The 24,695-nt window shown below is 43.3% G+C and overlaps 1 protein-coding gene across 2 annotated transcripts in view; it reads left to right on the top strand.

Moving 5' to 3' along the window:
* Positions 1 to 24,695, top strand: part of DMRT1 (doublesex and mab-3 related transcription factor 1) — a 105,059-nt gene that overhangs the window by 17,861 nt on the left and 62,503 nt on the right. The gene's annotated exons all lie outside the window — the stretch shown is intronic.

Below are 24,695 nucleotides of genomic sequence, written 5' to 3'. Positions count from 1 at the left end.
GTTATTTATATTCTCATTTAATCTCTACAACAACTCTGTAAAATAGGAACTATTTTTCCACTTATAAGGAAGCAGGTTTAATAACATGCTTAAGATCACACGTATTTTAAGTGGTGGAGTTGGGATTCCAACCCGAGTCTGTGACTCACAGCCCATGCTCATGCCCTGTATTGGGCTCCATTACTCTGGTCATGATAGTAAGTTGGGACCCACTAGGTAGCCAGGTTACTAAGCTAGGTGAGCAGTTTGTATCCAGTTACAGAGGTAAGTAAAATAGTTGATGTCCAGAGTTCCTCTTTTTTTTTCTTTCCTTGAGATATATTTTCTCAGTATCAGTAAGTGCTATGTTATTAATATACTCCATTTTGTCGTTCTGTATTTTCAGTTATACCGTAGGCTTTAACCAGCCTCACAGTTATATAGTGATCTGTTGAATCTCTTGTAAGAAAGAAAATTTGGTAAGTCAGGCATTACCCTTGATCTTAAATGCTAGTTGTAGCGGGGATTCCTTGGCCGTGTTGTGCACGTCCCTTGGCTTTCTGACTTTGATATTTTATAGCGTCCAGTGTATTGATGATTACTAAAAAACAAAACAAAATACACAGAATTAGCTACTCAGAATCTAGGTGAAGAGCTAGGTGTCTGGGTTTTTCCTGTCATTGCAAGAAGACACCGGACCTGGACTGAGAAGACCTGGGTTTACTTAGGAGTCCAGCTCCTACCGTGTTCCTCTGTGTGCAGGGCAGCTTTCTAAGCCACAGCCAGCTCCTCTTTGTGGGTCTCAGCCTTGTAGAGTTATTATTGGTAGCCACTGAAAAGTCTATGTAAACTGCGGAATAAATGAGGTATTACAGTGAAAAGTGAACATCATTTGCATTCACAGCTCTTTGCTTGGCTCTGCTCCTCTTGGTTAAAATCTAGGACAGTTAGTAACAGTTAGGACTTTCCAGGAGGTTGACCTTATTCAAAGGGGGCAGTCTCAGATATTTTTGGAGGGTGAAACAGAAAGTGTCAAGTGAGTTTCTACTAACTCCACAACTGTTGCCTCTCCCTTTTGCCCACAGTGCCATGGAATGGAGACCCCACCAAGGTTCCTAGCCAGAGGTGGACAGTATGGGATCCAAAACGTGGCTCAAGCCACTAGCATTTTTCGTTTGCGCTCTTCACCTGGCCTATCCTAGTCCTTGTTCTCTGTAGTGAGCACCTTCCCTCCGGAGTTGTGTGCCTTTTGAAAATAAAGAGCTTTTTGCTCTCTGTCCCCGTGCTGTTCTCCCAGGAGTGGTCCCTAGTGAATTTCTCTCTGGAGTCATCCCTACATTACTTTCACTGTAAACTGTAATGGTTTTACCCTGGTCATATTTCTCCCAAGGTCTCCTATCTCGGTTACTTGTAAGGCTACTCCTCCCCTGTCTTGTTCTCTTTGATCTTTTATAATTGGCTTAAAACTCTCCATATTTAATCTGCAGTGACTTTGTTTCTCCTCCCTATTTTGATGTTTTCAGTCCCTGAGAATTTAATAATCTGTTGCTTATTATTTTCTTAGTTTTTCTTAGGGTGTCATATTTCCAGTTGTACCGTTTAATTGTCTTTTCCCCGTGTCTACATATTTGTTTGATTTTAGCTATTAATGCAAGTCTGCAGTCTGTCTGTATTTTGACTTGCAATAAATAAAGTCCTACACATTCTGAGGCGTTGGTTGGCTTCCTAGTTTCAGACTCAGCTGAACCTGAAGGCACCTCTGTATGGTAATGTCATGAAACAATGACTCTTCCTACCTTGGAATTAAACAGTTGAGCACCCAGTTAATATAGAATGAATGAATGAATGAATTTGTCGAGTGTTTGAGAGCTTTCCCTCACAAGTTGGCCTCCTAGGACAAAGGGCTGTGACTGCTCAACATGTATGAAAGAACAGCTCTGTCACCTGCTCCGTGGTTGACTTTTTGGTGAGTCCTTCCTGTGACATCATCCGCAGTTATCTTTTCAGTAAGCTCAGTTCTTCAGCTCTGAAATCCTTTTCGTCACAGCACTGTAGTCTCTGCTCAGAAGGTCAACTTTACTACCACTTCTGGGCTGGGTCTAGTCCAGAGATGGAAGAGAACCCCCAGCTGAGTCTCCAGGCTCTGCCTATGTTGTTGTTTCCTTTCTGGGTGTGCAGAGTGGGGACAGACAACTTCATCTTAAAACTTGTGCGTTCGTGGGAGTATATGCTTTTTTGTTGGTGGTGTTCAGATAAGTACTCTTGCTTTATTGTTGATTAAAAAAAAAAAATCTTCATTCTCTGACTTGTCAGTCCAGTGTTGTTTCTGTGATGGAAGAAATCTTGAGAGGCACGGGTGAGGCTGGTGGTTGATGCAGACACAGGTGATACCCAGTGCTGCCCACAGAGGTGGCCGGCTCCTTTGTCACAGGTACGGGCCCCGTGGTTTAGAGTTTATGTAGTCCCCCCACTCTGTGCCACAGGCTGTACCCATGCAGAGATGTCCCTAGGTTCTGTGTTTACTCGGAGAATTGCCAAACAGTTCTTAATACTGGTGACCTTTCTGTGGAATGGAGTTTCTGAGAGCATGTTAGATTTCCAGAGACCCGATGGACAAAATCTGCATGACACGGGCCACTGGATGAGGAAGATAAAGATGCACATGATGCAGCTGTGACTGTAGTTGTAAGAAGTTGGCCACTGATACAGCTTCCGTCATGCTGTTTCTTAGTCGCCATGATAACATTTTGGTTGACAGGCCCAGATTGGCTCTTGGTAGTCATTTCTTTCAGTTAAGATACAACTTTCTTTGTGGTTAGGGTGTTGATTGATATGTAGATACAGATATCTCTCTGTGTGTGTGTGTATGTGTATGTATGTATATGCATGTGTGTCTGCATGTACATGTGTGTATCCCAAGTTGTCAGAGCCTTCAGGGCCTTGCAGCTGTTGCTTCTGCCACTATCAGAAGCCACAGGTTTCTTGGGACTTCCCTGGTGGTCCAGTGGGTAAGAGTCTGCACTCCCAGTGCAGGGGGCCTGGGTTCGATCCCTGGTCAGGGAACTAGATCCCACAAGCATGCCACAACTAAGAAGAAGTCTGCATGCTGCAACTAAAAGATCCCATATGCCGCAACAAAGATCCTGTGTGCTGTAACTAAGACCCGGCGCAGCCAAAATAAATAAATAATCAATCAATCAATCTTTTTTTAAAAAAGCCACAGGTTTCTGGCTCTAGCCCCTGCCAAAAAGAAAGGGCATTGTTGCAGTTGAAGTCTCACTTGGGAGACCTCATTGGCAGCACTTTTTTCACATGCCTGGGCCTTGACTGCACGGAGGCTGGGAATTCGGGTTCTGGCCCTACATTGGGAGGCAGGAGTTATCACAAGTGTGACATTTTTTGCTGTGCTTTCCTGTCCCTGTGGTTGGTGACATGTTTGGTGGAGCAGTTAGCTGTGAAGAGAAAACAAAGCTTGGAGGCGATCACCTCACCTGGTATGTAGTGACTTGTGTACACGCTTTGAGAACAGCACAACACGGTTGTTTTGGCAGCAGCTGGCAACAAGGCCACAGTTGCAGAGCTAAACCAAGACCCAGGGTTGGAGCGAGCTGCTTCAAGGATGAGTCAGAAGAGCCACAAGTTAAGGGCTTTGGGACTGTATGGTGTGCCTTTGGACCAAATCACAGCTTACAGCCCCTGCCCTGCCAGACATCTCCCAATGGAAATGTCATCTCCCGTCCTGGTCTCTGTCGTTGGAGTCTGAGAACTGTCTTGACCTTAGTGTTTGATTCACCTCCACGCCAGCACATGAATAGTTAGTAGTCATTTATATTCTTCTCCAGGAAATCATCAGTAGGAACAGATGTCTTTTAACTTAAGCTGTTCATTGGCCACATTTAAGCAGCTTCCTTTACCCTTAATGACACAGCTTGGTGGTGAGGTGTGAGGTCTCAGACAGGGTTCTGCTGCCAATTGCACACACATCCTTAGATTTACCACCTGAACTTCTCCAGGTATCGAAACAAGGGATAACATTACTTCCTAGGCTTTCCCTGCTGTCGGATTTGGTGAAAACTGCTAGGTTTAATTCTCTGTCGTTTCCCCTGCCTGACTTTGGTAAAAATGATGATTGAAAGGTTGGACAAGTGATTATTTTTAGAATCGACTTCTTTTCATTTCAGAGGAGCTTTACTCAAAAGGAAGGAAGGCAGAGGGAAATCAAGATGGCACACGTGAAGGGTGTTACCCATCGAGGAGATTCTGGTGGGCGGTCTTGGGTGCAGTGGTAGTTAGTGACTACACAAAAATGGGGTGGTTTCATTCCCAGCTTTTTGTGTGTGGACATTATAACAGCTTAGAGGTACATCTCCCACCCTCACACCTGACTGGTGCAGCAGAGAAGACACAGAAATGCCAGCGGATGGCTAAGCATTTCGGCAATCTGCGTGTATAGCTAGCAATCCCCGGCCCCTCTCCTCTTTCCCTGCTAATGTTGAAAAGTGAGGTAAATGTAAGGGGACACTTTGGGCTATGTCACCAAATGTCAGTTCTAGAATTAGTATTTCCAATGCACCTGGAATCCCGAAATCTCATCTTAATAACTGATTTGAACACAGTTCCTCCTCCCACTCAAAAAACACTAAAAGTGGGAGCATATATATTGAATTTAAAAGTTTTAAATTTTTGTAAGTTTTACCCTTTCTCTCTCTTCCCTCTCCTATCTCCACCTTCTGCCAGTAGCAGTCTTTAAAAAGCATGATATAGTTAAACAGCCAAATCCAAGAAAAGGGAGGATAAAGGGCTCCAGATAATTCCCAGTTTGGGTTATCAGCCCTCACATAATGGAGAGTTGATTGTGCTTTATTTTCTTGTTATTTGAGGGGAGGGAAAACTCCATAGAGATGGGAAAGGTACATCTGGAGGAGATCTGAAATATTCCCGATTCGAGGTAAGTTTGCCTGTAACCCGTTCTAATCTTTGGAGTATACCATGCAAAGTACTAAAGGTCAGTAAAGCTTCCTTCACAAATTTGGTAAGAGGGAGCAGTTAGCTGTAACAGCGTGCAGGCCTGGAGGTCATAGACCAAGCTAGGAGAAATAATTATGCATGGTAATGGGCAATTACAGATAATGGCCTTTTGGGGGTGGCAGAAAATACGTAGCCCCGCAGTCTTGCCTGGAATGAACACTGAAGAGCACATTAACTTTATAGCGAGCTAAAAGTTCAGCCCTGGAACTGCAGCACTCCCCCCGCTCCCCCCAAATAAATAAAATCCCTGTCTCACTTAAGGGAAGCACTGTAGTAGCTACACTTATCAAAAGCAGAAGTGAATACACGAGGAGGCGGGGATTTGCGGTCGGAAAGGAAGGTCAGCTCTTCTCCACCTGCTGGTTTTGTCTCACAAGTAGACATGGCTCCGGGCTCAAGGCAGGTACACAAGTGAAGGGGTTGTTTGCTTTCCTGGCGCCAGGTTTGTGTTTGACGTTTAAAATAGCCTGTCATGATTGCCTTGTGGGAGAAACAGATTGTTCCCGCATTTCCTGATTATGACTTTGGGGAGTGATATCACACCGACTGCATTCAAGGCTACTGTCTGACCTCAGAGAAGGCCAGGAGCGGAGGATTCTGCTCCTTTCCAAGTTCAGTTGTACTCAGGAAGCCCTGCCAGGTGCAGCCCAGGCCTCCTGCGGTCCCTCAGAGACGAGCATTGGGAGCAAGGATACCTTTTTTGGGCAGATAATTTGGTGGCTCTCTTGGTTGATGGCAGAGAATGCTCTCACTGTGTTGTGATTGTGATAACAACAACGGCTAACATTTATCGAACACTGACCCTGTCAGAGCCTTTTTCACCCTCTGTGGTATAAGTAGCAGTATTAACCCCATGTTATATATAGACTCCAGGGCAACGGAGACTTACGTATTAACGGATCCAAGGTCCCAGGGCTGTAGATTCCAGATCTGATCAAGAATTTGACCTGGGAGCTTGGGTCGGTGCTCTCAACCCAAGACTCTGCTGCCTGGCCGCTTTGTGTAGTGGTGAATGCCTGTTTTACTGAAAGAAATGTCCCTGGCTTAGGGGTAAAGCAAGAGGCGTCCAGTTGGGCCTTTCCTGCTGACTGCTGACTAAGCAGCTCAGTGTGCCAGCTCAGGATGAGACACTGACTCCAATTGCTCTGAAATCCGTCCTCCTGGAAAGATAAGAGCCGCGATACGGAGGTTCTCAAATTTCTTAACACTCTTAAAAAATTCTTGAGGACCTCAAAGAGCTTTGGTTTATGTGAATTACATCTATCAGTATTTATTGAATTAGAAACTAAAACTGAGAAATTAAGAATATATTTGTTAATTCCTTGAAAATAATAAATCTATTATTTGTTAACCTAAGTAACATATTTTAATGAAAAATAACTATATTTTTCCAAAACAAAATAGTGAGGGAGGGTGGCATTGTTTCACATTTTTACAAATATCTTTTATATGTCTGGCTTATGAATAGAACACAGCTGAGTTCCCATATGTACTTCATTCAGTCTGTTTTTTTTTTTTTTAAGTCTTTATTGAATCTGTTACAATATTGCTTCTGTTTTACATTTTGGTTTTTTTGTCATGAGGCATGCGGGATCTTTCTTAGCGCCCTGAACAGGGATGGAACCTGCACCCCCTGCATTGGAAGGCAGAGTCTTAACCCCTGGACCGCCAGGGAAGTCCCCAGTCTGTTGTTTTGATTGAAATACATGAAGACAGTTCAGCTTCACATAGATAAATAGTTGGAAAAGGAAGAGAAATGCTTGAATAGTCTTTTGAGATCACTGTGACTATTCTTTGATACTAGACCAAAACTTGACAAGTGATAATTTCTTAAAGATTAGTTGCAGTGTGGATCTGAAGCCATGCTAATGAGTTTTTTGTACTCAGTTAAATTAAAATCCATCTTGCACTTTAAATGGATCTGTCAACCATGCATTATTTTGTAATGTCATGCATTGGTCATTTGGAAAATATTTGTTCACTGAATTGTGCAGATCTTCCAAATGTTGACATTTCATTACAAAATATCAGAAAATCCCACTCATTAATATCACTGCTGATTTTGTCAGAATGCTCTTTAAGTTTGGAAAGCTGTCAAGCATATGATGGTGGATGTAAGTTTTCCAACATTATGGTTTTTACCCTAAAGCTCAACGTTTTGGCAATAAATACTTCCAGTTGTTTTCCTTGAAGTGATAGGCTCACTTTTTTCATTTTAAAGAAAATGTCTGCCAAATACCCAAGTCTCAGTAACTGTAGTTTGTCATCAGTCATTCTTTCAAGTAAATGGTGTTCCATTAAAAAAAAAAAAAAGCAGTGAGCCTGGCTCTTCATTCAAACATTTACACAAGCGCCTTCTCCGAGGAAAACATCAGCACAAAGCAGCAGAAGTGCTTTGTGAGTCCTTCCCACTTGGTAACCATGATAATAAGATGCAGTCAAAGGTAGATTTAATCAGTTTTTTTTCCTGCTTCATCAAGGGCATCTTAAGCAAAATTGACATAAAAATTTAAAACTATTTTACTTCATAGCAGTAGGGAATACAGTGACTCTCAGTACAGTTTGGTGGGACTGCCTTGATTCCTGCTAAGAAACCACGTTTTTCCCACCATTGCTTCTGCATCATCAGTGCAACTGTCAACACAGAGAGAAAGGCCAATAGCAGCTTTATGTTATTGTGGAAATACTTTTGACCTCATGGACCCTTGAAAAGGCAGTGTGGGCAGGGGGCCTCAACCATATTTTCGGAGCTGCTGCCATAGGGTATAAGAGTGGGAGTTCCTGGTGCTAAAACACCAACCTCTGGTGGCTTTAAAGCAGTTGTCACCCTTCTGGTGGAGTCACCCTGGCGGCACTGAAGACTTCTGATGCCTGGGTCCCCAGCCAGAGGCTCTAATGTAAAGGGTCTGGGGGGTGGCCTGGTCCTGAGGGATTTTACCCTCCACCCTACCCCGTGCAGCCCAGGGTGAGAGCTGCTGTTTTGGAGGCAGGTTCTGTTCCTGGGGGACCCGGTCCTTCTCAGCAGTTGGTTACGGTACTGTTCTTGATACTTGAAACATTTTATAGGACAAATACCCAACTGAAAACTAGGGATATTAAATTGATCTGGGTATATAATCTTGGGTTGAACAAAAGCCATGTGAAATAATACCAGACATAATGTGGCTTTTTATCTCTTCACATTTACTTAAGGGTCTAGTCCTTCCCTTCAGATCACCATTGGGGACCTGCAGAAGCAAAGACAAACATCGACAATCTTATTTTTATTTTATTTATTTAATTATTTTATTATTTTTTTAACATCTTTATTGGAGTATAATAGCTTTACAATGGTGTGTTAGTTTCTGCTTTATAACAAAGTGAATCAGCTATACATATACATATGTCCCCATATCTCTTCCCTCTTGCGTCTCCCTCCCTCCCACCCTCCCTATCCCACCCCTCTAGGTGGCACAAAGCACCGAGCTGATCTCCCTGTGCTATGCAGCTGCTTCCCACTAGCTATCTATTTTACGTTTGGTAGTGTATATAAGTCCATGCCACTCTCTCACTTCGTCCCAGCTTACCCTTCCCCCTCCCCTTGTCCTCAAGTCCATTCTCTACGTCTGTGTCTTTATTCCTGTCCTGCCCCTAGGTTCTTCATGACCATTTTTTTTTCTTTTTTTAGATTCCATATATATGTGTTAGCATATGGTATTTGTTTTTCTCTTTCTGACTTACTTCACTCTGTATGACAGACTCTGGGTCCGTCCACCTCACTACAAATAACTCAATTTTGTTTCTTTTTATGGCTGAGTAATATTCCATTATATATATGTGCCACATCTTCTTTATCCATTCATCTGTTGATGGACACTTAGGTTGCTTCCATGTCCTGGCTATTGTAAATAGAGCTGCAGTGAACATTGTGGTACATGACTCTTTTTGAATTATGGTTTTCTCAGGGTATATTGCCAGTAGTGGGATTGCTGGGTCATATGGTAGTTCTATTTTTAGTTTTTTAAGGAACCTCCATACTGTTCTCCATAGTGGCAGTATCAATTTACATTCCCACCAACAGTGCAAGAGGGTTCCTTTTTCCCCACACCCTCTCCAGCATTTATTGTTTGTAGAGTTTTAAAAAAATTTTTTAACATCTTTATTGGAGTATAATTTCTTTACAATGTGTTTGTAGATGTTTTGATGATGGCCATTCTGACCGGTGAGATGATATCTCATTGTAGTTTTGATTTGCATGTCTCTAATGATTAATGATGTTGAGCATTCTTTTATGTCTTTGTTGGCAATCTGTATATCTTCTTTGGAGAAATGTCTGTTTAGGTCTTCTGCCCATTTTTGGATTGGGTTGTTTGTTTTTTTTGATACTGAGCTGAATGAGCTGCTTGTAAATTTTGGAGATTAATCCTTTGTCAGTTGCTTCATTTGCAAACATTTTCTCCCCTTCTGAGGGTTGTCTTTTCGTCTTGTTCATGGTTTCCTTTGCTGTGCAAAAGCTTTTAAGTTTCATTAGGTCCCATTTGTTTATTTTTGTTTTTATTTCCATTTCTCTAGGAGGTGGGTCAAAAAGGATCTTGCTGTGATTTATGTCATAGAGTGTTCTGCCTATGTTTTCTTCTAAGAGTTTGATAGTGTCTGGCCTTACATTTGGGTCTTTAATCCATCTGGAGTTTATTTTTGTGTATGGTGTTAGGGAGTGTTTTAATTTCATTCTTTTACATGTAGCTGTCCAGTTTTCCCAGCACCACTTATTGAAGAGGCTGTCTTTTCTCCACTGTATATTCTTGCCCCCTTTATCAAAGATAAGGTGACCATATGTGCGTGGGTTTATCTCTGGGCTCTCTGTCCTGTTCCATTGATCTGTATTTCTGTTTTTGTGCCAGTACCATACTGTCTTTGATTACTGTAGCTTTGTAGTATAGTCTGAAGTCAGGGAGCCTGATTCCTCCAGCTCCGTTTTTCTTTCTCAAGATTGCTTTGGCTATTTGGGGCCTTTTGTGTTTCCATACAAATTGTGAAATTTTTTGTTCTAGTTCTGTGAAAAATGCCAGTGGTAGTTTGATAGGGATTGCATTGAATCTGTAAATTGCTTTGGGTAGTAGAGTCATTTTCACAATGTTGATTCTTCCAATCCAAGAACATGGTATATCTCTCCATCTGTTTGTATCATCTTTAATTTCTTTCATCAGTGTCTTATAATTTTCTGCATACAGGTCTTTTGTCTCCTTAGGTAGGTTTATTCCTAGATATTTTATTCTTTTTGTTGCAATGGTAAATGGGAGTGTTTTCTTAATTTCACTTTCAGATTTTTCATCATTAGTGTATAGGAATACAAGGGATTTCTGTGCATTAATTTTGTATCCTGCTGCTTTACCAAATTCATTGATTAGCTCTAGTAGTTTTCTGATAGCATCTTTAGGATTCTCTATGTATAGTATCATGTCATCTGTGAAGAGTGACAGCTTTACTTCTTCTTTTCCTATTTGGATTCCTTTTATTTCTTTTTCTTCTCTGATTGTTGTGGCTAAAACTTCCAAAACGGTGTTGAATAATAGTGGTGAGAATGGGCAGCTTTGTCTTATTCCTGATCTTAGTGAAAATGGTTTCAGTTTTTCACCATCGAGGATGATGTTGGCTGTGGGTTTGTCATATATGGCCTTTATTATGCTGAGGAAAGTTCCCTCTATGCCTACTTTCTGTAAGGTTTTTATCATAAATGGGTGTTGAATTTTGTCAAAAGCTTTCTCTGCATCTATTGAGGTGATCATGTGGTTTTTCTCCTTCAATTTGTTAATATGGTGTGTCACATTGATTTGCGTATATTGAAGAATCCTTGCATTCCTGGGATAAACCCCACTTGATCATGGTGTATAATCCTTTTAATGTGCTGTTGGATTCTGTTACAGGCTAGTATTTTGTTGAGGATTTTTGCATCTATGTTCATCAGTGATACTGGCCTGTAGTTTTCTTTCTTTGTGACATCTTTGTCTGGTTTTGGTATCTGGGTGATGGTGGCCTTGTAGAATGAGTTTGGGAGTGTTCCTCCCTCTGCTATATTTTGGAAGAGTTTGAGAAGGATAGGTGTTAGCTCTTCTCTAAATGTTTCATAGAATTTGCCTGTGAAGCCATCTGGTCCTGGGCTTTTGTTTGTTGGAAGATTTTTAATCACAGTTTCAATTTCAGTGCTTGTGATTGGTCTGTTCATATTTTCTATTTCTTCCTGGTTCAGTCTCAGAAGGTTGTGCATTTCTAAGGATTTGTCCATTTCTTCCAGGTTGTCCATTTTATTGGCATATAGTTGCTTGTAGTAATCTCTCATGATCGTTTGTAGTTCTGCAGTGTCAGTTGTTACTTCTCCTTTTTCATTTCTAGTTCTATTGATTTGAGTCTTCTCCCTTTTTTTCTTGATGAGTCTGGCTAATGGTTTATCAATTTTGTTTATCTTCTCAAAGAACCAGCTTTTAGTTTTATTGATCTTTGCTATCATTTCCTTCATTTCTTTTTCACTTTTTTCTGATCTGATCTTTATGATTTCTTTCCTTCTGCTAACTTTGGGGTTTGTTTGTTCTTCTTTCTCTAATTGCTTTAGGTGTAAGGTTAGGTTGTTTATTTGAGATATTTCTTGTTTCTTGAGGTAGGATTGTATTGCTATAAACTTTCCTCTTAGAACTGCTTTTGCTGCATCCCATAAGTTTTGGGTCATCATGTTTTCATTGTGATTTGTTTCTAGGTACTTTTTGATTTCCTCTTTGATTTCTTCAGTGATCTCTTGGTTATTAAGTAGTGTATTGTTTAGCCTCCGTGTGTTTGTATTTTTTACAGATTTTTTCCTGTAATTGATATCTAGTCTCATAGCGTTGTGGTTGGAAAAGATACTTGATACGATTTCAATTTTCTTAAATTTTCCAAGGCTTGATTTGTGACCCAAGATATGGTCTATCCTGGAGAATGTTCCATGAGCACTTGAGAAGAATGTGTATTCTGTTGTTTTTGGATGGAATGTCCTATAAATATCAATGAAGTCCATCTTGTTTAATGTATCATTTAAAGCTTGTGTTTCCTTATTTATTTTCATTTTGGATGATCTGTCCATTGGTGAAAGTGGGGTGTTAAAGTCCCCTACTGTGATTGTGTTACTGTCGATTTCCCCTTTTATGGCTGTTAGTATTTGCCTTATATATTGAGGTGCTCCTATGTTGGGTGCATAAATATTTACAGTTCTTATATCTTCTTCTTTGATTGATCCCTTGATCATTATGTAGTGTCCTTCTTTGTCTCTTGTAATAGTCTTTGTTTTAAAGTCTATTTTGTCTGATATGAGAATTGCCACTCCAGCTTTGTTTTGATTTCCATTTGCCTGGAATATCTTTTTCCATCCCCTCACTTTCGGTTTGTATGTGTTCCTAGGTCTGAAGTGGGTCTCTTGTAGACAGCATATATACAGGTCTTGTTTTTGTATCCATTCACCCAGTTTATGTCTTTTGGTTGTAGTATTTAATCCATTTCCATTTAAGGTAATTATCGATATGTATGTTCCTATTACCATTTTCTTAATTGTTTTGGGTTTGTTATTGTAGGTCTTTTCCTTCTCTTGTGTTTCCTGCCTAGAGAATTTCCTTTAGCATTTGTTGTAAAGCTGGTTTGGTGGTGCTGAATTCTCTCAGCTTTTGCTTGTCTGTAAAGGTTTTAATTTCTCCGTCAAATCTGAATGAGATCCTTGCTGGGTAGAGTAATCTTGGTTGTAGGTTCTTCTCCTTCATCACTTTAAATATGTCCTGCCACTCCCTTCTGGCTTGCAGAGTTTCTGCTGAAAGATCAGCTGTTAACCTTATGGGAATTCCCTTGTGTGTTATTTGTTGTTTTTCCCTTGCTGCTTTTAATATTTTTTCTTTGTATTTAATTTTTGATAGTTTGATTAGTATGTGTCTTGGTGTGTTTCTCCTTGGATTTATCCTGTGTGGGACTCTGTGCTTCCTGGACTTGAATAACTGTTTGCTTTCGCATATTAGGGAAGTTTTCAACTATAATCTCTTCAAATATTTTCTCAGTTCCTTTCTTTTTCTGTTCTTCTTTTGGAACCCCTATAATTCAAATGTTGGTGTATTTAATATTGTCCCAGAGGTCTCTGAGAATGTTGTCAATTCTTTTCATTCTTTTTTCTTTATTCTGCTCTGTGGTAGCTATTTCCACTGTTTTATCTTCCAGGTCACTTATCTGTTCTTCTGCCTCAGTTATTCTGCTATTGATTCCTTCTATAGAATTTTTAATTTCGTTTATTGTGTTGTTCATCAGTGTTTGTTTGCTCTTTAGTTCTTCTAGGTCCTTGTTAAACGTTTCTTGTATTTTCTCCATTCTGTTTCCAAGATTTTGAATCATCTTTACTATCATTATTCTGAATTCTTTTTCAGGTAGACTGCCTATTTCCTCTTCATTTGTTTGGTCTGGTGGGTTTTTGCCTTCCTCCTTCATCTGCTGTGTGTTTCTCTGTCTTCTCATGTTGCTTAACTTAGTATGTTTGGGGTCTCCTTTTCGCAGGCTGCAGGTTCATAGTTCCCATTGTTTTTGGTGTCTGTCCCCAGTGGCTAAGGTTGGTTCAGTGGGTTGTGTAGGCTTCCTGGTGGCGGGGACTAGTGCTTGTGTTCTGGTGGATGAGGCTGGATTTTGTCTTTCTGGTGGGCAGGTCCACCTCTGGTGGTGTGTTTTGGGGTGTCTGTGAACTTATTATGATTTTAGGCAGCCTTTCTGCTAATGGGTGGGGTTGTGTTCCTGTCTTGCTAGTTGTTTGGCATGGGGTTTCCAGCACTGTAGCTTGCTGGTGGCTGAGTGGAGCTGGGTCTTGGCATTGAGATGGGGATCTCTGGGAGATTATTGCCGTTTGATATTACGTGGAGCTGGGAGGTCTCTGGTGGACAAGTTTCCTGAACTTGGCTCTCCCACCTCAGAGGCACAGCCCTGACGCCTGGCTGCAGAACCAAGAGCCTGTCATCCACACGGCTCAGAATAAAAGGGCGAAAAAAAGGAAGGAAAGGAAGAAGATAAAATAAAATAAAGTTATTAAAATAAAAAATAATTATTAAAAAAAATTTTTGTAAAGTAATAAAAAAAAAAAGAAAGAGGAGAGCAACCAAACCAGAAAACAAATCCACCAATGATAATAAGTGCTAAGAACTGTACTAAAACATACAAACAAACAAAAAAAACGGACAGACAGAACCCTAGGACAAATGGTAAAAGCAAAGCTATACAGACAAAATCACACACAGAAGCATACATGTACACAATCACAAAAAGTGAAAAAGGGAAAAATATATAATATTGTTGCTCCCAAAGTCCACCTCCTCAATTTGGGATGATTCGTTGTCTATTCAGGTATTCCAGAGACGCAGGGTACAGCAAGTTGATTGTGGAGATTTAATCCGCTGCTCCTGAGGCTGCTGGGAGAGATTTCCCTTTCTCTTTGTTAGCTCAGCTCCTGGGGTTCAGCTTTGGATTTGGACCCTCCTCCGCCCCGCTGCATGTAGGTCGCCTGAGGGCATCTGTTCTTTGCTCAGACAGGAGGGGGTTAAAGGAGCAGCTGATTTTGGGGCTCTGGCTCACTCAGGCCGGGGGGAGGGAGGGGTACGGAATGCGGGGCGAGCCTGCAGCGGCAGAGGCCGGCATGACGTTGCACCAGCCTGAGGCGCGCAGTGCGTTCTCCTGGGGAAGTTGTCCCTGGATCATGGGACCCTGGCAGTGGCGGGCTGCACAGGCTCCCAGGAGGGGCGGTGTGGATAGTGACCTGTGCTCGCACACAGGCTTCTTGGTGGCGGCGGCAGCAGCCTTAGCATCTCATGCCCGTCTCTGGGGTCCGCGCTGATCGCCGCGGCTCGCGCCCATCTGTGGAACTCATTTAGGCTGCGCTCTTAATCCTCTCTCCTCGCGCACCAGGAAACAATAGTCTCTTGCTTCTTAGGCAGGTCCAGACTTTTTCCCGGACTCCCTCCCGGCTAGCTGTGGCGCACTAGCCCCTTCAGGCTGTTTTCACGCAGCCAACCCCAGTCCTCTCCCTGGGGTCTGACCTCCGAAGCCCGAGCCTCAGCTCCCAACCCCCGCCCGCCCCGGCGGGTGAGCAGACAAGCCTCTCGGGCTGGTGAGTGCAGGTCAGCACCGATCCTCTGTGCGGGAATCTCTCCGCTTTGCCCTCCGCACCCCTGTGGCTGCGCTCTCCTCCGTGGCTCCAAAGCTTCCCCCCTCTGCCACCCGCGGTCTCCGCCCGCGAAGGGGCCTCCTAGTGTGTGGAAACCTTTCCTCCTTCACAGCTCCCTCCCACTGGTGCAGGTCCCATCCCTATTCTTTTGTCTCTGTTTTTCCATTTTTCTTTTGCCCTACCCAGGTACTTGGGGAGTTTCTTGCCTTTTGGGAAGTCTGAGGTCTTCTGCCAGCGTTCAGTAGGTGTTCTGTAGGAGTTGTTCCTCGTGTAGATGTATTTCTGATGTATTTGTGGGGAGGAAGGTGATCTCCACATCTTACTCTTCTGCCATCTTGAAGCCGTATCGTCTACAGTCTTATTTTTAAAAGAAAGTTATAAAAGCAGAATCTAAATCCCAAATCTAAAGGGGGCTGTCCTTGGGCAAACTTCAAAACTGACATCCCTCTGTTCAGCACCCTTCCTGCCAAGAAAAAGACCCTGATAAAGGAAGCCCCTACCCATTAAGTTGTTGGAATACAGTTCAGAGCAGACTTCTTTTTTTTATGTTTTATTGGAGTATAGTTGATTTACAATGTTGTGTTACTTTCTGCTGTACAGCACAGTGAACAGAGCAGACCTCTTCTGTGGAGACCTAAGTATATGGACACAGTCTATCAAAAATGCTCCTAATGTAAAATTTTCTCAGTGTGAGAAATACTAAGAAGATTGGAGAAGGGATTCCCCATAAGATCTCTTAGAATAGAACACTGGGTGGAGAGGAAACTCTTTGGGCATCTTCTCTCTTCGTCCCTCATCCACTCCCAGCAGGAGCTCTGCCGCTGGCCTGTGTGGCCCTGCCCACCCCTCCGGTGTGCCAGGCAGTGTGGACAGACCCTCAGACTGACTCTGGCATCTTGCCAATGACAGGAAATTCTGAACTGGCCTACAGAGAGAAAACCTCTTTCTTGGCCACGAGATCGGCCTTCATGGCCATGAGACATTTTCTGGTAAAGTCAGAGATGTGGCATTTTCTTCATATCTGGTGAACCCTTTCCCTCCCGGGTGTCCGGGGAATCCTGTGGCACACAGTGGGGGAGGCTGGGAACCGGGAGCAGAAACTGTGACCAGGAGCAATGGCAGGTGCCACGTGTGTGAGGTGGGAGCTGCCGGGATGCTGTCAGCTGCTCCCAGGGACCGCACAGCGAAGCCTGCGCTTTACGTGGCAGTCTTCAGATCCAGTTAAGATCTTTCCTTGGAGGAGAGTCTAAACTCCGTAACTACTGTGCCAGCAGCACCCTCATTCTCATCCCGTTGGGACCCTGAGCTCCTTCTGCCCTGCTCTGCAGGCTCCTCTGACTTCCCAGAAACTTTTTTGGTGCTGTGTCTCCTTTCGTTGCTTGGAATTCCTTTCTCTCTCCTTCGCTCTCTCCTCCTTTGTTTAAAAGTTTTCTACCAGGAAAACCTTCTCTGATCCCTTAAATTCTCCCTTGCTCTTCATCAACACAAAGAGGAAGCTCCCTGAGGGCAGGGTTAGGCCTTTGCTTATATTCGGGGCATTCCCTGCCTAGCACTTTGGGAGCTGCTGCACACAATAGATGGGCTTGTTATTGAGCTTCTCAGTGGCCGCAGGGCAGGATGTTTCAGATCTCGGCAGCTCCCTTGGGAGGCCTGAATTGCTTTATTTTCTCCGTAGTCCTCCATATCTCTTGCTTGTTTTCTTTGATCTGGTCATGCTCATCTCTCTCTCTTTCTCTCTGTCTCTCTCCCTCCCTCCCCACCCCCCTTTCCGTCTCCCCCAGATCCTTTTGCATCCCACACTGACTTTCACACACCTTTGAAACAAACCTCTCTGGGTTTTAAAGGCCAACTTCCGGTTCACTTTGTTATGCAAAGCCTTCACCCTACAAAGAAGAGTGACCTTGATGCATTCCTCCAGGACCAAATTACATTAAAAAAAAATTCCTTGGGAAAGAGGAGAAATGGGCTGTAACATATTCCCTGCCTTGTGGTCGAGAGTGGAGAGTGATGTTAATGAGCCAGCATCAGCAGAACTTGTACTTTGAAGGCTGGACTTAATTTCGCCCTCCTGGCTACACAGTTTTTGTGTTTTCCCATAGCCTTAGTCAGTCTCTCCTTCTGTGTGTGTGTTTCAGAATCCCCCCCTTACTGCTGGGCCTTGCAGCGTCAAGGAGTACGTCTTTGTCCCCCAAAGTGCGGCAGGTTGCCTCGCACACATAGGTGCTCAGTAAGCTTAGCGCTCTGAACATGAGTTGTTTCTCCGGAATCGGGGGAAGGTGGCAGCTGTGATGATGGCCCCCGTCCACCATCACGGTCGACACTTAGTGGTGTGAACAGTAGGCACGCTGTCGCCTCAGTCATCAGGCCTCTCCTGCGCTAGCTCTGTTTTAGCTCGGAAAACCCACCCAATCCCTTGGTCAGGATGGCGAGCTTTTCTTCTTGGAGCTGGACGAGTGCTCCGAGGGGCCAGGCATCAGCTCACAGACCGACTTTTGTCCCCATGTATCAACGTCTCCCTTTGGGTTCTTTCCCTTGTAGGGGAAGAGTCCTGAGGCTGATTCCTCAGTTTTCCCTAAATCTAGGAAATGTCAGGAGCTGATTAGTCTGGACATAGGGTTGCCCTGCGGTAAAGACTGCTTAAAAACAGGGAGCTGAGGAAGCCGCCTTGTTCCAACTTGTTCCAGCGAGCGGCACCCCACTGTCTCCTCCAGATTCCATGACATGTCATCAAACAACATTGTCTTTTCTTAAGACCTTAATTTTCCTTAAAAAAAAAAAAAAAAAAGAATGGAGACAATGACTTGTACTTCTGCTGTACCTTCCTGCCACTCAGCACAACATGTTAGTAGCTGGCGGGTAATTTTGAGATCTTGGACTTAGCAGTGCACAATTCTGCCTGATTAACACTTAAAACTAGAAGCTAAGTAGGACAGGCACCACGCAAGGGATGGGGCTATGAAGAAAAATAAAACCTGGTACACGTAAATCTACCACTTACATGAGATGGCTGTGAATCATAAATTTTGGTTTCCTATGTGATCTTTCATATAGAAAACTGTGGGGTTTTGTTTTGTCGTTGAAAAGGGAGTATGGCTTCAGGTTTGCACATAAAGGACACAAAGTGCAACAACTCTGGGAATCTTGACACCAGACAAGAGTGGGAGAAAAAACCTTCACATACCTTAAAATGAATTACTGGTTAACTACTATTAATATGCCATGGGCCCGGAGACCAGCATATAACACTGCAGGATCAATAAGGGTATTTATCAAGTGTGAGTATTGATCTCTCAGGAGGGAGTGCATCATATTTCACACTGCATATGTTAGTGCAAAAAAAAAAAAAGTAGCAGAGAGATTGGGAAGCCTTATCAAAGAATGGGACGTGTTGAAGGTAAATAAATGTACAGAGCCACAAATCGGACCATTGCAATAAGAAGACATCGATTCTCTAGGCAACATCTCTGCAAACGTCTCTGTTGGATGATTGCTGCTGGTCATTTTTCCAGATAACATACTTCTCTGGGCACTGCATCCTTTCTTAGCTGTTGAATCCAGACCTCCTGATCTTTCTTCCTTACAGCACACATCAGGACTATTCCAGTCATAAGTAACAACGCTTAAAACAGCTGGCTTCGTGCTTTCATTTGCATCTTGGCAGAGGACTTAGGGGTTGATAATTCCTATAAGGGACCACTGGTTAAGGAGCAATCCCATTTTCTTGGAACAGTGCCACTGTACTTTCTCTTATTATGAATATCATTGTTAAGTCACCTTGACCAGTTTTTATTCTAGAAAATAGTGAGATCCAGCTTAAGAATTTTCAGCAGACTCATTAAGGTGTTTGCTTTTCAGTATACTGCTCTGGTCTTTGTAGCTAGTCATACTGGCCTTGTGGTTTAAAGTACACACACACACATCCTATTTCAAATTTTGTATGTTATGCTTTGTATATTTTGTGGCTTGTGAGTTGGAAATCTTTCAGGTTTATAGTCAGTTAATAGTGACACTTGGCGTGACTTACCAGCTCAGTGGTGAAGAGACTGTCTCCAGTTATTCTTTGGGGAATTCTGCTGTAGCAGAGGTTGGAGAGATGGCACAACCTGCTTGTATTCTTACTCTGGGTGAGAGCTACGTGTTCCTTCTCAAACTGGAGTGACTAAAGTATGATCACTCAGCAGTGGAGCAAGGACCTGAAAGGGGAGCTGGGCGGCATCCCTGGTCCCTGGATGACAGGTGTTAGTAGTGTAACGTGGCTCTTTGAAGGGCATTCCCGGAAAACCAGACATACCAGTAATTTTCATGTAGTTCCTTTTTTCCCTTTACTGCAGGCTCCCTGTGCGAGCTTATAGTTACCTCTTATGGCCTGGAGAATTTAAAGAGCCTCTCCATTCTAGTCTATAGACCACACACATATCTAGAAGAGACTGTTCTAGCCTAGTCTATTCTTCTACCTTCTTATTCTAGGTCCTTCTTTTGTGCTTGCATCAGACTGATTTTCCTAAAACATTTTTATGTTACTCCCTTGCTCTGAAAACTCATCAACTCCCTAGAGCTTGAGGGGCAACCAGAAGCCCTTGGCTGGGATTCACATGTAAGGCCTTCCACAGTTTGTCCCAAAAGTAAGTTTCCAGTCTCAGCATCTGCTGTCCCCTGACGTGACCTCTACACTCCAGCCAGGCTCATCTGGTCAGTGTCCCTGGAACGTGTCTTGTCCTTTTCCTCCTGCATTATCCTGTTGATACTGTTCTCCTCTCTTGATTGCCTCGCCACCCTCACCATCTCTGAATCACCTCCATCCTGACTCACGTCTCCACTGCCTTTGCTGATGGTGACATCTGCCTATACTGTCATCGTGGCCATTGGATCATTACTTGTAGGATTCTCGGTCTACACCTAATTTTCCCGAATAGATGGGACCCTCTTAAGAAGAAATGAAACATATTGAATATTTCTTTGTGCCTTTTACAATGTCTGGAGCAAAGCTTTGGACAGTTGTTATATGATAACTAATGAATTAATCAAATATAAGTACCAAAATACACCTTAAGGGGATTTCCCTGGCGGTCCAGGCCTTCCAATGCAGGGGGTGCAGGTTCGATCCCTGGTTGGGGAGCTAAGATCCCACATGCCTCGAGGCCAAAAAAAACCAAAACGTATTTAAAACAGGAGCAATACCATAACAAATTCAATAAAGACTTGAAAAAAAATGGTCTACATAAAAATTTTTTTTAAAAATCGGCCACACTAAACAAAAAAACAAAAGAAACACCTTAAGATCAAGAGTAAATGATTTCTGCATTACCTGCTCCTCTTGATAGTCCAGAAGCCTTATGAGGAGTAGTATAGTTTGTCACTATACTAGCACTTGAAAGGGTGAATTAAGCTTTTGTGGTTAGAATAAATGAAGAATGTCTGGGTGTGAGCCATGAAAATCAGAACCATCTGGCAGCAGTATACACACAGTACCCACAGCTTGTGATCCAAGCTCTGCAGTGATTTCTGTAGAAGCCCAACTTCTTTATTCAGTAGAATTCATTTGTATGCTCTTACTTGATAGCCAGTCAGGGCTGTCACAGTAATGCAGTCAGGAGTCACATCTTTTTAGGGATAATTTATAGAGCAGTTGCTTTGAATCTTTAAACTAGTGGTTCTCCATCTTTTGAGCACATCAGAACCTACTGAAGGCTTTGTTATAACTCAGGTTGCTGGGCCAGCCCTCAGAGTTTCTGATTCAGTGGGTCTGGGGTGGGTCCGAGAATGTCCATTTCTACAAATTCCCAGGTGATGCCAATGCCACTGATTCAAGGACCACACTCTGAGCACCGCTGGATTAGACACATAATTTGATGGATGTTTATTTCAGCCTTGGGAAATTTCCACTTACTGGTAGCATGCACATAAAGGCTGGGAGGCATAGTGATGTTTTGAACATTGACCAGGAATTTTAATTTGGAACTTTAAAATACGGTTTGGTGGTTTATAAAATAAGAATTTGGTAGTTCCACATGTCCCTGGAATGGATGCCCTCTCCTAGTGCTTTTTAAAATGTCACTTTCTGAGAGTGCTTAAACATTTTAAGAGTCTAAAATATGTAGGCATTTACTCTCATAAAGCTCAAATGATTTTTATTGTTTATTTAAATGCTAGTATGAATCAAAACTTTTCCAACATGTATCTTAATTTATTCTGAAAGGTCATTATAATTTGAAAGAGGGAATAAAATATGGGTAAGTAGAAAAGTGATCGCATTTTAATTACAGTCATCTGTAGCAAAACAAATCCTTGCTTTGACCTGATGTAGCATTTTATTTGAGGTTTACTTTGAAATTTATTGAAGCCATGCTCTTGGTACCTTGAGGATTATTACTTACTGACAACATTTTGTTTCTGGGTAAACTGAGGCCTGATTAAAGGTCTCAACTAAAGTTATGATGTAGAAATTCATGAACCTGTGCCCTGATCTGAGAATGCTCGTGTCTTTGGGTTTCTGTTTAATTCTTTACCTCCTACTGTATTTTGTTTTCTTTATCAAGAAGCTTGCTTTTGAAGGGCAGGCCCTAGGGGTATCCAGTGTTTTTCAACTGCAGGGATGGGGATGAACGTCTAAAATGCCTTCCTAAAGGCCTATGAGATTGTATATGGATGTCCCACTAATGCTTATGACTGGGTGGTAAGAGTATGCCATTCATTCCTTTTCTGATTGAAATAACTATATAATTTATCATTTTTTGTGAAACTTGTATTGCTTTTGTAATCAGGCTAACATAAAGACATGACATTGAAAACAAAAGAGTTAGATACAGAAAACCATCTATTTTGCCACTACATTGGGGTTTAAAATAAGAGATAGACCAGTGGGAAAGTTCAGGAGGAAAGAATTGCAGGTGCCTTCTCCAGACACAGGTAGAGTGATGGAATTGGAACTTTTCATCTCGTTAGTTGGGAAGAGGAGGAGAGAAGAAAGGAAAGAGATGTATAATAAGATAGTGGCCCTGACAATGCATCGCCAGGAGCCTGAGGTGGACAGACTTGCTATCCTGTCAGAGAAAAGAGACTTCAGCCCTGACTATAAAATGAGGCTGTAGAAACACTTTTTGTTGTAGATCTCCCCCAAACCTTCCAGAGCATGCACGTTTAGTCATGCCTTCCCCACGTTCAGTCAGAGGACACTTTCTGAGCACCTGCTCTGGGCCACGCGTTGCTGGTCCTGGGAATTTCTCTCCACAGGCTTCTCCCTGCCTAGGTGTGTTCAGCCCTTCTCTGTGTTTTAAAAATGAAATAACAATACCTTATTACTCCTTGGAGCTTCTAGTTTTTCCTCGTATTTATTTTGATGACAGGCTACTTGAAAAAACACTGTTCATTGATCCCTTCTGCAAATATTTACCCCCAGGTGTCCGGCAGTGTGCTCAGCACGGGGGATGCAGGGCGGCGCTGCTCGCTGGGTCGTCCGTCCCTTCCGGCCAGAGAGAAGGCTCTTCGCCGCCGTATTCATCTGTTTCCTCATCGCTCACTTGCTCCTTTATCTCTAGAAGGCTCCTGCTTCTCCAACACTGTGCTAAAACCACAGGGCCCTAAAGACCCAGCCCTCTGTGGGTCTTTCCCAGAACTCGTTTTGCTTGATCTCTTAGCAGGGTCGACCCTGCAGCCTGCCCCTCTGCCATCCCTGTCGACTTTGTCCTCTGTGACCTTGCGTCCTCTCCTCCATTCTCCAGGGCTCTGGCCTTGGCGCTCTTTTCTCCTTTCGGAACGTGCGCTTCCGTAACAGCTCCCTCCTCTTCCCGGATGTGGCCAGCATCTCCCGGCTGCGGTGACTCCTGATCTCAGCTTCCAACCTCAGCCTCTCCCATGAGTGCAGGTGTCGAGTTTCTCGGCCTGGCTTCTCTCCCCCATGTCCGTGCCCCTCTGGCCCCTTGCGTGATGAAGCAGACTTAACCACCTGCATCTCTGCTGCCACCCCGGGCCTCCTGCTCTTCCTCTTTGGCTTTTCCTGCGTCTCGCGTCCTGATGCCCCTCAGTCCTGCAGTTCTCTTGAGCTCGTCTCCCCCCTGTCTCTGGTATTTGCAGTCTGCTGGGTCTCTCCCTGACGGCTTCAGTGGCTCCCTGGTGGCTCTCCCTGCCTCTGGGCTCTCTTCCCTTAGCTTGTCTTAAGAATTGCCATCAGTTGAATCACTCCAAAGCACAGCTCTGATCCTCTGTGCTCCTTGCTCAGGTATCCTCAGTGGTTCCCACCGCAGCCTGGAAAGAGTTCAGAGAGCTGGCCTGAGGCTTCCCCTCGCCTGGCTGCAGCCCGCCTGTCTGACTGGCCCTCTTTTGCCCTTTTCGCAGTTCTTAACCCGGCAGCCCTGTCCATCACTCCCAAGGTCCCCTCCCACTTTCCTGCTTCCATCCCTTTGTCTTTGCTGCCCTGTTCTCGGTACTCTCTTTTTCTCATTTTCACCTATTTCCTACTCCTCTTTTAAAGTACAATGCAGGTGCAGTGTTTTTCTATGACGGTCTCTGTAATTCCTTTCTAGGTTGCATGTCATCTTTCCAGCCTTTGAGTTTCCATAGAAGTTTATGGGTATTCCTGTATGAGAGTCCTTGTTATAATTTGTAATCCCATCATCCATCCTATACTGTAGACTCCCGGTGGGCAGGGGCAACCTGATACCTTGCAGCCATTTTAGGCACTTGGCCAACTCTTAGAACATTGTTTAATAAATGTCTGTTGGAGACATGACTTAGGAGTCCATTCAGTTGTTTATTGGAATTGACAGCTTAACATCTAGACCCTGGGTCGGCAAGCTTCAGCCTGCGGATCACTTTGTCCCACTGCCTGTGTTTGTGAATAAAGTTTTATTGCAACACAACCACGCAGCAGCCTGTACATTCTGCAGAGGAATGGCCACAAAGCCTAAAATAGTTACCAACTGACCTTTTACAGAAGTTTGTCTCCCAGGGTCTATACCATTGGCCAGACTTCAGGATTCAGTATCAGTGGTTAGAAGGAAGTGAAGGAAACAATGTTCTCTTAAACTCTTAGCCTCTTGCTTTGGCTCTCGGATATATCTGTGTGGGCATACACGTAGAAAGGGCACTAGGATTTTTTATTACTTTATTTAAAGTGAAATACTGTTAATTTTGTTGTAAGACTGTTGCAGACAGCCAAGTTAACTAGATTTGATCTCTAGTTTCTTGACATTAGGATAGGAATGTCTAGGTAGAAGTTAGACGTGGTCAGGCTGTATGTGATTAAAATGACCCCTGCCTAAAATGTTTTTGGTATTCTCAGTAAAAATAATCACCAAGGGTCTGCCAGCTGTGCTGCCAGAGTCACGCCAGCCTTAGGAGCCCTGCTGTGTTCCGACCGCAGGAGGAGCAGCACACCCAGGGGCCTTGGTCTGCAGCTCTGCGGATCTTGAGGAGGAAGGCCATGCGTCGGCAAGGTTTAGAGGTAAAGTTCTGTAGGCCCCCATATTAATACCATGTTGTCTTTTTCTTTCTTTCTGTTTTTTCTTAA

The sequence above is a fragment of the Balaenoptera musculus genome, chromosome 6, assembly GCF_009873245.2.
Source record: "Balaenoptera musculus isolate JJ_BM4_2016_0621 chromosome 6, mBalMus1.pri.v3, whole genome shotgun sequence".
NCBI lineage: Eukaryota > Metazoa > Chordata > Mammalia > Artiodactyla > Balaenopteridae > Balaenoptera > Balaenoptera musculus.
This window is presented reverse-complemented; position numbering and strand designations above follow the sequence as displayed.